This window comes from Pleurodeles waltl, chromosome 2_2 (assembly GCF_031143425.1).
Source record: "Pleurodeles waltl isolate 20211129_DDA chromosome 2_2, aPleWal1.hap1.20221129, whole genome shotgun sequence".
NCBI lineage: Eukaryota > Metazoa > Chordata > Amphibia > Caudata > Salamandridae > Pleurodeles > Pleurodeles waltl.
The window spans coordinates 1015243268-1015260070 of record NC_090439.1 but is presented as its reverse complement, the minus strand read 5'-3'; positions in this window follow the sequence as shown (position 1 = coordinate 1015260070).

Sequence of the window (16803 nt, the reverse complement as noted above, 5' to 3'; positions counted from 1 at the left end):
TTACTGCTTCTAAACTCCATTTCTTGTGCCCATGTCGGTCAAAACATAGGTTTCCTTGATACCTATTTTTCACTCTTTATATTTTACCAAATTAATTGCTGTATACTTTGTAAACCATGAAAAACCACTGCAAGATGAACTCAGTTATTGGCTCTGGGTACCTCAGGTTCTTGGTGAACCTACAAGCCCTATATATCCTCCCAACCAAAAGGATCCAGCAGACTTAACAGTATATTGCTTTTGAAAATCTACCATAGTTAGAAGAATTTACAGTTGAAAACATAGACACAAATGACTGTTTTTTCAAATCAATTTCAATATTTATTTTTATTTCAACTGTTACTTTCAATAGGAAAATCTTAAAGGATGTACACAAATGACCCCTTGCTGAATTAAGAATTGTATCTACCTTTTAGAAATGTGTAGCTTTCTGGGATTCACCACTGGTTTCACACTCATTTCTGCCACTAACTGGAAGGAGGTCGAAAGCACAAAAAATAGGGAAAAGTGGCTATGTCCCAGTAAAATGATAAAACTATGTTGAAAAATGTGGTTTTTCTGATTCAAGTCTGCCTGTTCCTAAAAGCTGGGAAGATGTTGATTTGAGCACTACAAACCCTTTTTTGACACCATTTGCAGGGGAAAAAAACGAATGCTTTCTTCTGCAGCACTTTTCCCCATTTTTCCCAAAAAGCCCAACATTTAGCTGTATTCTGGCTAATTTCTCATTCCCCTCCAAGGGAATCCACAAACCCTTTGCACCATTAGAATCCCCACGATGTTGGAACAAAAGGATGCATATTTGGCATGGATAACTTATGTGAACAAAAAGTTATGGGGGCCTAAGTGCAAAGTACCCCAAATAACCAGACAAAGGCTTAGCACAGGGAGAGGTGGGAAGGCCTAGCATCAAAGGGGTTAAAAATACACCTGCAAAAGTAATATTCCTGTTGACAATAGTCTTGCACTGATAGTCTGGTTATTACGATATCAAAAACTGAATATTTTGTCCAAAAGCACATGTAGCTGCAAGCTGATCTATCAAAATAACCCCTTTTGACAAGAAAGAACATTACTTTTAAACATTTATTATGCCACCTACCCAAATGGGGCATGCAGTCCACAAAGTACGGTGCCTGGTATTTAAAAGTGGCACATACAAGAATTTACTGTTGGCTACTACTGGCATGAACCTACACTGTCTATCCTTTAAAGCTATATTCTCTGTAAAGCGATGTAGTTTTTCCTATGGGGAGACATTAAAGTTCAGAGTGGAACATTATTTCTGCTAACTTGGGTTTGGGACAAATTGCAGGTATGATTAAACAGCTATTTTTAATCAGACTTTTGATAAGTATTTAGGAAAAGTTAGACTTTGCCTGAACCTCCTGAAGGTTAATTAGCATTAGCCTGGCAGCCAGTGCCCTACATCAGTCCTTCCCTTTATTGAGATGTGAAAACTGCCCCGAGCAAAAACAATGGCTTAGTCCTTTTGGTAGGATGACCTAGGTGGGAAACATGTGTCTCCACTCAGCTCAGAAAGGACAGCTAGAGAGGTTTCTCAAAATTCATTAACTTAAAAGGGACCAGGGTGCAGCCTGCCCATTCATAGAGACATGTAAAGGGGGTCCCAAGGAAGAGCAGCCTTTGGGTAACTGTAGCCAAACTGGAGAAAGGTGGAGCTTTTCCAAGAACCAGTTTGATAGGGTCAATGAGGAAGGGACTAAGCATTTCAATTAAAACACCCCAGACTGAGTCACCAGAAACCTCTAGAAGGGTACTGCCAGTGTGGAATTTACAGAGAATAATGCACTGTGGCATAGTTTGCAGTAAGTCACACAGGATGTTCTGCATAATTGAAAATGGAGTCATGCCCCATCGCTCACCCACTGGCTAATAAATCCTACAAAAGTGGCACCTTACCCACAAATCATCAGAACACTTTCTGGACCTATAGAAGAACAGACAAGTACTCGACCTGCTCTCTGTGACCTATGAGGAGACTTGGTAGTGGCTGGACCTCCACCCACTTGTATCCAGGACTAAGAAGAGGACTTCAGGCATTGTTGACTGAACTTCTGTGTGGCTACAAGGACAGTACAGACTGCAAGAGGCTGTTCAACTGAACAGTAGCAACTGGAAACAGTCAGGACACTCCTGGTGGCCTCTGCTGGAGTGAGTCCTGGCCCCGTATGCCCTGTCCCACAGACTCTGGTAGTCTTAAACGAGACTAAGGGAAACTGCTCCAGAAACTCTGAAAAGTTGGCACTTAGAAATTTTTTAGACTTTCAAAACCCCAGAGCTTCGGTATATGTTCATGGGAATAATGTCTGATTTAGAGAGGACCTCATTAGATACACCTTCTATGCTTACCCCACTGGAGGACTTTGAGCCCTAAAAAAGAGACTAAGTTGAAGGTATAAATCTTGCCGGGCATATGTACCCAATGACAGGTCTTCGGCGGGCACAACATTTTAATTTTCCCACTCAGGGCTCTTCCTGCTAAAACCAACAACTTCAACAGGATGAACAGTTATCCAACTTCGTCTTGCCCTGCTGGAGGATTTTGAGTTCCATTTCAGAGTCTTAGTTAGAAGGTAAAATCTTTAACCAGGGCAACCAGGATTCAGGGTATCCAACCTCCAGCCCATCCCCATTGAGGTCAGCCTGAAATCATACAAAGGTCCAATGCAAACAGGGACATCTGATTGGAGCTTTGCAACGTTGATGTACTTCTATAAGGTTTGCTTTCCCACCCATGGGTGACACAGGTGAACTCAGTTAATTGCATCAGTGAGTGTGAAAGGCAGATTATTGTAGCCCTGCAGAACACTACTCAATGTTTTACTGAAATAGTGTTATTGCTTTTGGGTTACTAACAATCCCTATGAAGGGTTCAGGGGCACTGTGATAACAGAAACAAACATATTTCATTATTCACAATATCACACACACACACACACTGCACTAAGACGAAAGAACACTTTTAAGTAAAAGGTATAAACTTCCATAATACTTTACTGTAGCTCCCATTCAGGATCTTGAAATGGAACTGCTTCCTGTCTCTGATATATAGCCAGAAGCAACGCTTCTTCCTTAATATTGCTTAGGATGATATAGGACACTGTAGAGAAGTTCCCCATTAACTTCATTCTTAAGTCCAGCGCTGATGTAACTCCATGCTCATTCTGTACCTAAGTACATCGGGGAAACCTGCCAATGAAGGTGTGCTAGTGCAATTGCATGCAAAGATGCTTCCCCATGTTTCACGCATCTACAGGTGGCACCATTCCAAAAGGGAGACACATAGTCAGTATTCTATATTTGACTTTGGGGCAGTGTATGGATATACTGCCTTTAACTGTTTGGACTTACGAACAATCCAGAAAGCCATTTCATCACGCTTTGTGGGCTTTTTCCCATAATAGCATTAAAAGTCTGTGGACTAATATTTTGTACTTGTGTATGAACTGTACGAATCTCCTGTATAAGGCGACTGTGTAAATGAACAACTCTATCACCTCAGGGTGTGTTAAGTTGTCCGGTGAGGAATGTGAGTGCAGACAGCCAAAACTGGCCATGTAACCCCTTCATTTCTCAGGGGTCCCAAAATGTAATTTCTACATGTGTGTGGCAGGTGGCCAGCAAATTAGTTCTATTGTGCCTGGTAAGTTAAAGGGATTTACAAATCTTGGTAAGCCCTATAGTGTGCTGGCAGATCAACAGCTGTAGAGGCATGGGACTGTCCTGAGGCAGCATGGAGAGGCTTGAACTCCACCCATGAGTAAAACGTCTCAAAGGCATACGCCACATGTGCAACTATTACAAAAGTAACTGCCTCACCCCTCATCAGGGACACCTTGAGCTTTGAGATGTTGAGTAACTACTTCTACTTCCCTGTAATTGGTCCCTATCACAATAGGTGCCGCCATGGTAAACTGATTCAATTGAAAGTTGAAATCTAAGATTTGGTAAACCCACAGAATGGGGAATAGCTTTTAAGAGTCAGGCTTGACAAACCTATGGAATTAGGTGCTCCCTTATGTCCAGTAGGAGGTACTCGTGATTACTACGGACATCTCCATAACAATGTAATATTGGTTCATCTGTGTGTAAATAGTGAAAAAAATATTCAGGGCATAACCATAAGTTACAAGTCCCACAATGGGCACCAACTGTTACGTAAACTATGGCTTTGGCATAGTTCTACAAGGTTTGCTTTCCCACACATGGGATACCCAGGTGAACTCGGTTAAATGCACCAACGATGAATGTGAAAGAGAAATTATTGTAGCCCCACAGAACACTACTCAATGATTTTTTTAAATAAAGTTATTACTTTTACGTTACTAACAATCCCTATAAAGGGATCAGGGGCACCGTGGTAACAGAAACAAACCTATTTAATTAGTTATAATATCATACACACACTGCACTAAGAAGAAATAACACATTTAAATGTATTTATTACTATAGGAACAACCTGTTTCTCAGTACATCGAAAAAAAGTACACAGAATATTATAAATACAGCAAAAAGGCATGTTATAAATAACAAGAATAAAATAAAAATTTCTAACATTGTGAAAAGGCCATCTAGAACCTAACACCATAACAACTACTTCTATGCACTAACTAACAGAGCATGGAAGGCAGAGCAACTTGCAGTCTAGAGAAGAGGCACTGCAAACCCTGTTGACAGCAAAGGCTCAGTTGAAGTGTGAAGCCAGTGTCTCCTGTGGAGGGCAAACACATACTGCAATAACAGTCTTCCTCCAGGACACAGATTTATCTGCTTCAGGAGAGATGTAGCATCTGTGAAGTATGCTTGCAGTAGGTGAGAACGTCTCTGTCAGAATTTCATGCAATAATCTGGGCAAAGGACCTCTCATGACAAGTGGTCAAGTGGCAGCCCTTATATAATAGGGGGCATATTTATGAGCCCCTTTGTGTGGCAGAACTGAAAAATTAGATTTATAAAGTCAGGCATGGCCACCTTGCATGGCCCTTAGTGGCTTTCTAAACCATCAGCAATGCAAATCGCTGCACTGCATTACTCTGTGCCAAGAACATTGCTTTTATCACAGAAGCATGGCTGACCCCCTCCTCGAAACCCAACATTGCCATGGCCATCCCAGCTGGCTACAAGAAGATCAACAGAGAATGCCCTAACAAACATGGCTGTAACATCGCCATCATATTCAAGGAATCCATCCAGTGCGCCATCACTGATGACAACCAAATAGCCTTCATAGAATACCTTAACTTCCAACTCCAGACCGATGCCAACACTATGATGCAAGGTAGCCTAGTCTACAGAATCCCGGGACCACGCCCTGCCTTATGCGATGCCATCACCAACCTCATTGTCCCCCTTACCATAGACTCCCTTCATTACCTCCTACTCAATTTCCACCTCAACGACACAAACTCCACCTCCTTCTTGGAGAACCTCAGCTACATCAGCCTCACCCAGCTGGTCATAAAACCCATGCACAAAGCCAGGCACACACTGGATGCCATATTCACTTCCAGCAAGAGAATCAAATTCACCCACATCACAGAACGTCTTCAGCATCTCTGACACCCAGCACACCATCTCCAAGTGCCAAAGCACCCCCACCAGAGCTCAGGCAAGGTAACCAATGCCTTATGGGCACAGGGCCTAGGCACCTCGCAATTCAAGCCCACTGTAGACCTGAACCAGGCCATTCAGAACTTCACAAACTGTATCACCGAATGCGCCAACAGAGTCGCCCCACTTAATCCAGCTAAAACCAACAATAACTGCAAGCAAACAAAATGGTATACTCTGGAGCTCAGAAACACCAAACGCAACTGCGACTGACTCAAGAAACAATGTTGCATAACCAAAGACCCATCCGACATAGCAGCGCACAAGGCAGCCCTCAACAACTATCACTGTCACATCAAGGCAGTGAAGAAAGCAGCTATCACCACCCACATCGACAGCATAGCCAACCACACAAAGGTACTCTTCAAAAACATCAAGGAATTCTCCAACCCGACAGCCACAGAAACCACCATCCACCCATCCCAGGAACTCTGTGACACCCTCTCAGACTACCTCCACAGCAAGATCACCACCATTTACAACTTCAATACGATAACCACCTGGTCCCCAATCACCATGCAGACTACCGCAACCATCATGACATTGATCCACTCAGGCCCACCCACTGGCCCTTGCCTCCACCATCTCTTCAACCTCAGAACCAATTCCATCAGCACAGAACTAAGAAGCATGCTCAACACCTCCACTACAAACTTCATGGACAAATGAAAGCACGCATAGGTCAAGCCCTCCTAAGGAACCTCAGCAACCTAAAAAATTATAGACCAATCTCCCTGCTCCCCTACTCTGCCAAAGTACTTTAAAAAAAATCTATCAACAGCTCACTGAACAACTAGAACAAAACCACCTTCTCCACTCCTCACAATCTGGATGCACGCCAACCAAAGCACAGAGACCGCACTGATCACTGCCACGGATTACATCAGGATCCTCCTCGACCAAGGAGAAATGGCAGCGCTAATCCTTCAAGTGGATTGCCTCTTTTCTCTCAGGCCGCACTCAGAGCATCTGCCTTTGCTCCTTCACCTCCACACCCAAGACCATCACCTGCAACGTACCCCAAAGATCTTCCCTCAGCCCAACCCTTTTCAACATTTACATAACCCTCCTCGCAGACATTGTCAGATCCCTCAGACGAATGAAATGACACTTTCACAGTTCTTAGAAAGATAAGGCCAGATATCATCTGCATCAAATGGCAGACATGACAATGATTCTCCAGAAATCAGGAAAGATGGTGACTTCCATTGTCTAAGGCTGAGAAGATGGTGACCTTCATTACCTAAAATTCAGTCCCAGCCTGCATAAAACGGGGTCAGACCTTAGGGGCTTTACAACATGTTTTGCCTTAAGATCCTCAAAATTCAATTTCTTGGCTCATTTCATCCTCAAACATTAAATATGTATAACTGGATCCCCTTACTGGAGTATAATCATTTTTCTACCAGTAAAATTATCTCAATGTTTAGAAATTAGTTGTGGGATTTGTATTTAGATGTGCTTTGACTTGTTTATTTTTTGTTGTTTCAGTGTAACTGTCTAACTTAGTGCTAAATCTGATATTTTAAGGTAAAAACAAGTGGGTCTTCTGATATTCAGACCTAGCCTGTGGGGCGGCGTAGATAGTCTTAGGCTTATGTAATAGGATTGGCTCCAAATAAAGGAGAGTGGCAACTACCCAGAGTAAAACAAAATCGATGACGAGCAGCAGAAAATCAATTTCCTACAAGCCCCATCAAAAAAACACCATTATATGTCTGGTACTTATTACAAATACAACACCCTTCCAACCAAGCATCCCTTTGTGGTATAGGGTGCCACCAAGCCGAAATTGTGCTTTAGCACTTTCTGAGAGGAATGAAGTGCCTTACAAGTGCTATTGCATGTGTAATACAAGCACATCTGCATAATGAGCCCAAGCACACATGTTTGAATTCAGACAACTCCCCATTAACCAGCCAGTTTTCAACAATATTCATAATCACCATGCATTGACCGTTTTCACAGTGTGAAAGTGTTCTAATTTCTTTGATTTCAAAATAGATCCCAAAATAACACATATTCCCAGTTTACACATACAGACGTGCACATTTGAAACAAGGTGCAAACACACACACACACAAAGGTATAGATGTACATAGGCCTATTGACAGGCATACATGCACATAGAGATGCTGGCATGCACAGAGACAACAGCACAACATAGACATACGCACACAATCTCTCTTACACTTGTGATAATGAATTGACAGCAAAAGTCAGCATTTCCTAGAAGCGCAGAAAAGATGTGTGTCACATCAGCAGCATCTTCACTGTGCAAGCTTCCCTGATAAATAGACTGAGCAGTGTGGGTACTCCACAGCACTGCAATGCACTGTTAATTACTCGCTCCCAACGTGAAGAGCACACACCATGAGTGCAAGACAACGTTGTGTACATAGCTATGGGTGAACTGAGCTCAGAAGCAGCACTGCAAAGTATCCTCACACAAAGATAAGAATAGCTGAACTAAACCCTGCCACACACAGAGCAGCTACAGCAAAGGAAGAGAAGGAGAGAGCACACAGGCAGCAAAGGTGCATTTTTAGCTCACGTACAGGACTGGCCTATCAGAGACGAAACTGCATAATCAACTCTCAGACATGAAGTAGGTGTGGCACACACATCATGAGTGCCAGATTTCATTGAGCTCAAAAAAGGTTTATCACAGAATGCCACTGCTCGAGATCCCTCTACAGAGGAATGGCAAAGGGTAGGAGAGCAAGATTCTCAGAAACAGTACAGATATATATGTCATGGGCATCAGCAGTGCAAGTTGTTTCTAAGATACAGAATACGGGCAGTCCAGAAAGAATTAGTGAAATCTTCACTCACAGAGAAAACAGGTAGATCACTGTCAATAGTGGTGCAATATCCACCCAGCATGATGTGCGCATTTTTTTAACGCCTGGGTGAGGGCAGGCGTTAAGGGACCTGTGGGCTCCCTTCCATGGTCTCTGCCCATGGAAGCAGTCCAGAGGTGCCCTTCCCAGCCCCCAGGGACACCCCCTGCCACCCTCGCCCACCCCTGGAGGACACCCATGCATGGCGGGACCCATCCCAGGTAGGTACAGGTAAGCTGGGGTAAGTATCATTTCTTTTTTTTAAGGTGGCATAGGGAGGCCTAATTTGGGCCCCCCTACATGCCACTGTGCCCAATTACCATGCCCAGGGGACAGGAGTCCCCTGGGCATGGCCATTGGGCAAGGGGGCATGACTCCTGTCTTTGCCAAGACAGGAGTCATTCCAATGGGGGATGTGCGTCAAAAAATGGCACAAGTCCGGTTTGAGCCATGATTTTTTACTCAAACCTGACTTGCACCATTTTTTGACCCACAACCCCCATTTTTTCCTACGCCAGCGCTGCTTGGTTTGAGTCATTTTATAGATAGAGTGGGAGGAGAATAGTGTGCGTTGGTAAAAAGGAACCAGTTGGAATCACACCCACAATGCAGAATCTGGGTTGACGGCTAGAGAATAAGAAAATGAATACATGGGCCGTGAGAGGTGTGTTGTAGACCTGCTTGGGTAATCCTGAACCTCGGAGTATCCTTGGAATGAGGAGTGGGCTGAGATGGAGTGTATAGAGGGGAAGGAGAATAGAGGAAGAGAACAGAGTAAGAAATAGAAGAACTTTAACTAAAGAAACCCATAACCCTATCCCTCCCACCATCCATCCCATGAAATGCGGGTGAGCTCCATTTTCCCACCCTATCTAGAATGGAGGCGCAGAAGGCCACAAGAACATCGGGCCTGAAAAGTGGCAGGGGAGCACCATCCTATTGGGAGAGATGAGCTAATGCAGGAGTGTGTAGTTCTTTGCAGACTCATTTTATAGGTAAAGCGGGTTCAACTTAACCTTAAAGTAGACCAAAGGTGTATTGTTGGAGAAGGGCGAGATGGAAGGTATCCTGTGTAAATGAGCAACATGTGTATGGAGATAAACTTGCAACACATCATGGTAATGCAACTAAGGAGAGTAATAACCACCAGGATGCACCCCAAAGTGTACGTTTGTTATAGTGTGAAGGTGTCTGAGCCTGCATCTAAGCAGGAACATGCTTAGAACCATGCGTAGGAGAAGCAAAACATGGTGAAACAACATGTAAAGGTGCCTTGGGATGGCACAAAGCAGAATTAATAAAATACTTCAAAAGGTGTGATCTGGACTGTATTATTAGTACAGGGGACAACAAGTTATTCTGGAGCAGGTTCAACCAAGTGTGTTAGTAGAATGGTGATGGACAACTGCAGTGCAGCATGCACAGAAGTACATAAGATGCTAACTTAAGCTATTTAAGCCATATGTGGTAGTTTGACCAATGGTTGAAGAGGGACATGGTCAGGTCGACATCTCTGTTTGAGTGGCTGTGTCCAGAAAGGTTCGGAGACCGGCAGGAGAGCAGAAGACCATTGCTTTTCCTTTGAAGAACACTCAAAACTTCGCTGGGCCGATGCAAGAAAAGGGGATTTTGCATTTTCTCAGACCTTGACCTTGATGCGAGGAAGCCCTTTCTTGTGGCCACAGTTTCCTTTGAGTAATGCTGGGCAATTGTGATGCGTGATACGTTCCATTGGAGATGTTGAGTTTTCCTCATGTGGGAGAGGATTCATTTGGTTTGGCAATAGCATAAATGGTCTGAAGATCATTGTTCTCAGTTGGTTGGATTAAGTTGAGTTTGGCGGTTTGCTCAAGGGGATCCTTTGCGCCGTTCAATTTCAAAGTCTTTGTCAAATTTGAGGCCTAGAGGAAGGGGGATCCCGGATTCCATAAATTCGACATAGGAGTTGGCATCTTTTTCAGTGTTCTCTGGTAAGCCAAACATACAGAGATTTCCTTTCTGGTTACGGCCTTCTTGTTCCAAGAGTTCTCTCACCATCATTTTTATTGACTGGTATGAGAGGTCCAAGCATCTTATTGTCGAGACACTAGAGTCTTCCATTAAACTGATTCTAGACTCTGTCTTGCCTCAGTAAGTCTGTTGGAGAGGCCCTTCATGTCATCTCGAAGAGCATGGATGACTTGTTGCATAGCGTCAGTGCTGGATTTAATCTCTTGGGTGAAGTCGTGGAGGGCACCCAAGTGCTGAATAGTGATTTATATGTTGGTGGACATATCTCCTTTGAACTTGAATAGAGAGTGAGTTATTGGAGAATCAGATTTGGGTCGCTTGTGGGGTGCTTGTGGGGTGCTTTATTGTCCTGGAGTTCCTTGTGGTCTCTCAACTGTTTTCCCTTATGGTCTGCTATCTTAGAGATTGTTTCGCTGTGTAGGTAGCAGTAAAAATACCTCTTTGGTCAGAGCTGGTGCCAGATGGATGCATAGTGACTGTTGTCTGAGGTCTGGGGTCTCATTGCCTGCTGATAAGGACTCTTAGTGAGCTATCCCCTAGCCTGATTACTTGCTTGTTTATCTGTTAGCTTGTTTGTCAGTTCCTTAGTTCATTAGACTTAATGGTTGTTTGTTAGCCTGTTACACAGTTCTTTTGTCAACCCCTTGAAATAAAGAAGTGTGAGGTCTAGGTCGAGGCTTGGGTCTGACAAGATCTTCTGTGGCTCTCCCCTTGATAAAATGTTTAGGAGCTTAGGGACAGAAGCTTATTTGCAATTAGACCACCATTTTGAGGTCAGGCACCGGATGGAGCACTGTAGGCGCAGTACTGGGGTAACATCACCGCAAGCAGCAGGGTTTAAGACCCGGTACTTATTTGTTGGTGTTGGTGCTCATTGCCGGCGATGTGTGGCTGTGATGAAAAACAACTGTAATGGCTGTACGGCAGAATTGGTGCGTGTTCCGATTTTGGAAGTGCGCATGTCAATTGGGAGTATGTCCATCCGGGGCTTCAGATCTGGTCATAAGGCTGTCATAGGGAGCTGTGTGGAAGCGTTCGGGTAGGTGGCTGGCACCATCTTGTGTGGCAGTATCGTTAGAGGCTTCAGGGGCTAAAGCTCTGTTTCAATCGGTCAGTCCTTAAAAGAACATCCTCCAGCGGAACCTCTGGTATGTTGTATAAATCTGGAAAGTGGCTGAGTCAATTATTTGTCAGGATGGCCAGATTATAGGACTGCACTGAGTGGATGGAGCACAGAGCCAACTGTCTAAACAGCCATTGTTCTCGGGCGCAAACCACGTCCCACACGCACACAACTTTGCACCATAATGAACATAATGAAAAGGTGTCAGTGTTGCTCTAGCATAGGTTTTGTACTGGAAGGATAGCCTTCAATATACTATGCTTAGCCTGACTTTACAACTTTTTCCACTTTGTATGTGTGCTGTACAGTGCAACACACATGCGAAGTCAGGAAAAGAAAAGAGAAATAAATGCATTTTTTGGTTATTGCGCCTAGTTGGAATGGGCACTATTTTTTTACGCAAAACTCTATCTAATTTTTTTAGTTAATAGGGTTGGGTGGTTGTATGGGAACGCCCATGCACCACCCACAAAATGCCCCCTTAGTGCTACGTAATACACAGTAGCTTATGCAATGCTTTGCTTTACTTTCAAGTGGTTTTGAAAAGTAAATAGATAAAAAAAGATTTTGCGTCAATGTGTGCCACAATCTTAGTAAATATACCCACAAGTATGTAAGCTTAGTGCTCACTAAACACATGCAGCATGTGCCACAACAGTTCAAGCTCATGTCACACATTCAGACAATGGGTAGCACTACGGCAGCGCCAGTATTCCTTGGATTCAGAATAGATGCAGTGCAGTAGCAGCCGCCCCCACCCCCACCCCCACCAGCAGCTGAAATCACAGCCAGAGGAGCTCCTGCTGGGCTGATGTGGGCCTGTTTTTCCTCAGATCTGCAAAGGGCATGTAAACAGGTGAACAGCTGCAGACACGATAAACTTGGTTCATAAAATCAGGGTGCAAGCTCTAACAGACAAGAGTATTTTTTTGTTTTGAAAATCTTTATTGAACAACCGTCAGTGAATACAGAATGGTACCGAGTGCAAGATCCATAGTACGTCACAATGAACGCATAACACGTGATCAGTAGGTGAGATTATGGACTTTCTGTAATTATGGACGTCTTTGTACAGACTTGTAAGTAATTTCCTTTATTAATAAAACAGACCACCGCGATCTGTCATGTCACAGCCACAGCCTCCATTGACTTGCCAACCCTCTCTCTCGACTCGCATGGCCTTGTGCGCGCTGTAAAGCGCGAGACACACGAGTCGCGAGCATAACACTACATTATCCTCTGCCCTTACAAAATAGCAAACAACATTTTATATATTCACTACGGATTACCCATCAAGCAATGCAATCTACAAGAGAACAAAAAAAAAAGATTAAATAAAAAAAATTAACTAAAGAACAAAAGAATACAGAATACTGAAGGATAATAAAAACACAAAGTTAAAATATTACTAATACATTTCAGCAGAAACTGTAGAGAAAACCTAACAAAAATTTGGTAGAAATAAAGTAGATGGAACCACAAAATCAACAGTATCTCAAAGCGTTCACCCTTTGCCACTCCTGCGTACATAATGATCAAGATCAAACCTATTTACATCTCTTGGATTTTTTTTCTCAGCAACGGGTTTACCAGGAAATGCTTTGCCCTAAAGCACATAAGATTGATCAGAACCATACATTGTGTTAGAAATATCCTTGACCACCTTATTAACATTCCACCAATTTCGCAAATTGACTCTGGCAGCATTATCACATATTTTGTCAATTACCATTGGTTCTGAAAACCTCTTTCCTCCTTTCTTCCTGTGAACAGGTCATTTAATTCTAATCTTATCCCCCACCACAAACTGGTGGGAACAGACCTCCTTTGATGAATCAAAATATTCCTTTTGTTTGATCTGTGCCATCCGGACATTATTCCTGACCACATCATCACTCACACTCCAATCACTTTGTTTAACTCACTTGGACATCCAACCAGGACAGATCTTAGAAGATGGTTTCCTTCCATTCAACAATTCAAAAGGAGAAACTCTTGTTGGTGAATGGGGGGTTGTGTGATAAAACCAAAGCATAGACCGTACAGAAATTTGAACATTTGACTTGTTAGCAACAGCCCATTGCACACAATTCCCCAAGACACGGTTCATGTGTTCTACAAGGCCATTAGTTTGAGGATGATATAGTGAACTTTTGATATGTTTGACATCTCCTTCTAGTAAAAATTCTTTAAATTCATGACTAACATATTGCACACCATTGTCCGAGACAATAGCCGAAGGGAAACCCTCACGTAGAAATACACCTCTCAAAAATTCAATAACATTCTTTGATGAGGGATCACCTATAAATTTGATTTCAGGCCACTTAGAGTAGTAGTCAATTAAGATTACAGCAAACCTCAATGAAAATGGTAAGGTGTTGAAAGGACCAATAAGGTCAGTTCCCAGCGTTTCCCAAGGTCTAGAAGGTAACACAAAAGGTTGTAACGGTGGAGTCCTCACCTTGAACCCTTTTTCACAACTGTTGCATATTACACATTCCTCCACACACGCATCAACACATTGATCCATTCCAGGCCACCAAAATGTTTCACGTAGCCAGCGCTTAGGAAGTGTCCTACCTAAATGACCCTCATGCGTACCAGCAACTATTCTTTTTGTCAGGCTCTCCGGGGGAACAAACCTCTCTTCCCTCATCAGAATGTCATCTTCAACGGACATTTCACTTGATACTTTGATGAAAGTTTGGAACTGAATCGGAACGTTTCTCTCTCTGGGCCACCCCTTTTTTTTTACAAATTTCAAAACCTGAGCCAACACCAAATCCTTTGCCAATTCCCTCTTCCACTCACTTTCACTTATCGCACACATACCCTCTAAATAAACAGCTGCTATAAAACAGTTGTCAAAATCATCCTCCTCTTCATCCTCACCAACACCAGCTTCTTCAAGTGTCGGGAATCTAGATAAAAAATCTTCCCTGACATTCTTATTACTTGAAACATAATAGACTTCAAAGTCATATTGTAATAAGTTTGTGAGCAATCTAGAAATACAAGGTGCCAATTCTCTGATCTTGTCTCCAGTCAAAATAGAAACAAGGGGACTATGATTTGTGCACAACACAAATTTGTTTCCCCACACATACGGATGAAACTTCCTTATAGCCCACCAATATGCTAACAATTCTTTTTCAATAACAGAAATATTTAATTCAGATCCTCTCAAAACCCTAGATCCATAGCCCAAAGTATTTTCACACCTTTTTTCACTTGAGTTAACACCTCACCCACACCAAAACTGCTAGCATCCACAGTTATAATACACTGCACATCTGCATCAAAAGGTTTCAAAATTCTAGGTCCAACTAATTGCGACTTGACCCAATCAAAAGCCTCCTGACAGTCTTTACTTCATTCAAAAGCAACATTTTTCTTTAACAGATTTGTCAAAGATTTGGTTTTAGCAGCGTAATCACTCATGAAGCATGAATAAAATTCACACAAACCAATGAAAGACTTCAACCCAGTTTTGTCAGACGGTGGAGATGCATCCATAATTGCTTTGACTACCCCTGGTTTGGGTTCAATTCCTTGTTCAGACACAACATGCCCTAAATATTCAACTCTATTTCTAAAAAACTAAAAAAATGGCATTTCTCCCTTTCTAGGAACAACTCCTCTATCCTGCATGATCTTTAACACTCTTCTCACAATGTGATCATGTTCATCTTTGGATGATGCATGGATCAAAACATAATCTTGAAACACAGCTACCCCTTTAATGTCTTTTAACATCTGAGACATAACCTATTGAAAAACAGCTGCTGCAGAAGCTAATCCAAAAGGCATCCTGCAATATTGAAATGTACCTAAAGGTGAAACAAATGCAGTAAGATGTTTTGAAGCTGGATCTAAAACAATCTGATGGTACGCCACAGCTAGATCCAATTTGGAAAACCATTTTGATTCACCAATAGTAGCCAGCATCTCTGTAATTTTGGGTAAAGGAAGCAAATCTACCCAAATACGTTTATTCAAACTGCAAAGATCAACACAAATTGTCAAATCGCCATTTTTCTTCCTGGCAACAACCAAGGGGGACAATCATCAAGAGGATTCTATAGGTTCAATGATACCCTTCATACATAAATCCTTCAATTCTTTTTCCAGTTTGTCCCTCACACTGAATGGTACACTCCTGAATTTATGTTTGACTGGTATGGCTCCCTCCTTGACTTTTATTACATGAGTAAACCCTTCAATGTTGCCCACTTTTTCCGAAAACACCAAAGTAAGATCTTTTATTAAACTGGCTCCATAATCGCTTGATTCTACAATAGATACCTGTTCCTTGGTACCTGGCCTCAAAACCATTTGAAACAATCCCAATGATGAAACCAACCCAATATGTTTAACTCTTTTATTGCTACGTAAATCTTGCCAAAAATGTTCCTACCTTTAAATTCGCGCACATCCTCGAAATAGAGTGCCAATTCAATCATTCTCCCTTCATAGGACACAGGTGCTCTGTCAGGCGCACAGAGAGATCTGTCTCCCCAAACTTCCTTGCACAATTCTTGAGTAATCATTGTGATCCGAGCACCAGAATCCACTAATAATTTTACAACGTTGTCACCAACACCAATTTCAACATAAGGATCCACACACTTTGTAGGGTCACCAGTCACTATCTGATCCTCTGTAACAATCATTACCATGTCCTTGAACTCTTCTTGGATTCTGTCTATATCACTGTCAACTACCTCTGTGACATTGGCTACCCCAGAACTATTTGTATACCTGCCTAAACTCAGTTGAGAACCAGCAATTATTGTGCCACTCTAACACTGGCAAAGTGTCCGACTTTGTTGCACTTCCTGCATATAGCATTCCTAGCAGGACAGCCTCTACCACTCTTGAAATGGTTTGGATTACCACACCTAAAACAAATATTGTTTTGCTTAAAAATGGTTTGGAAGAAGTCTTAGTTAATTTAAAAAAAAATTCATCTTGAGATTTCACCAATCCTATATTTTCTGTTGTTCTGGATTCCAGTTCCTTCACCGACAATTTAGAGGTCTCAATGCTTTTTGCCAGTCTAAATGTCTCATCAAGTGACAGATTACTCATAGAAAGAAGCTTTTGCTGGATAGTTTTGTCCGTGCATTTTGCAATAAATTGGTCCCTGACCAACTGGTCACTGAACACCTGAAATTGACAGTCAGCTGC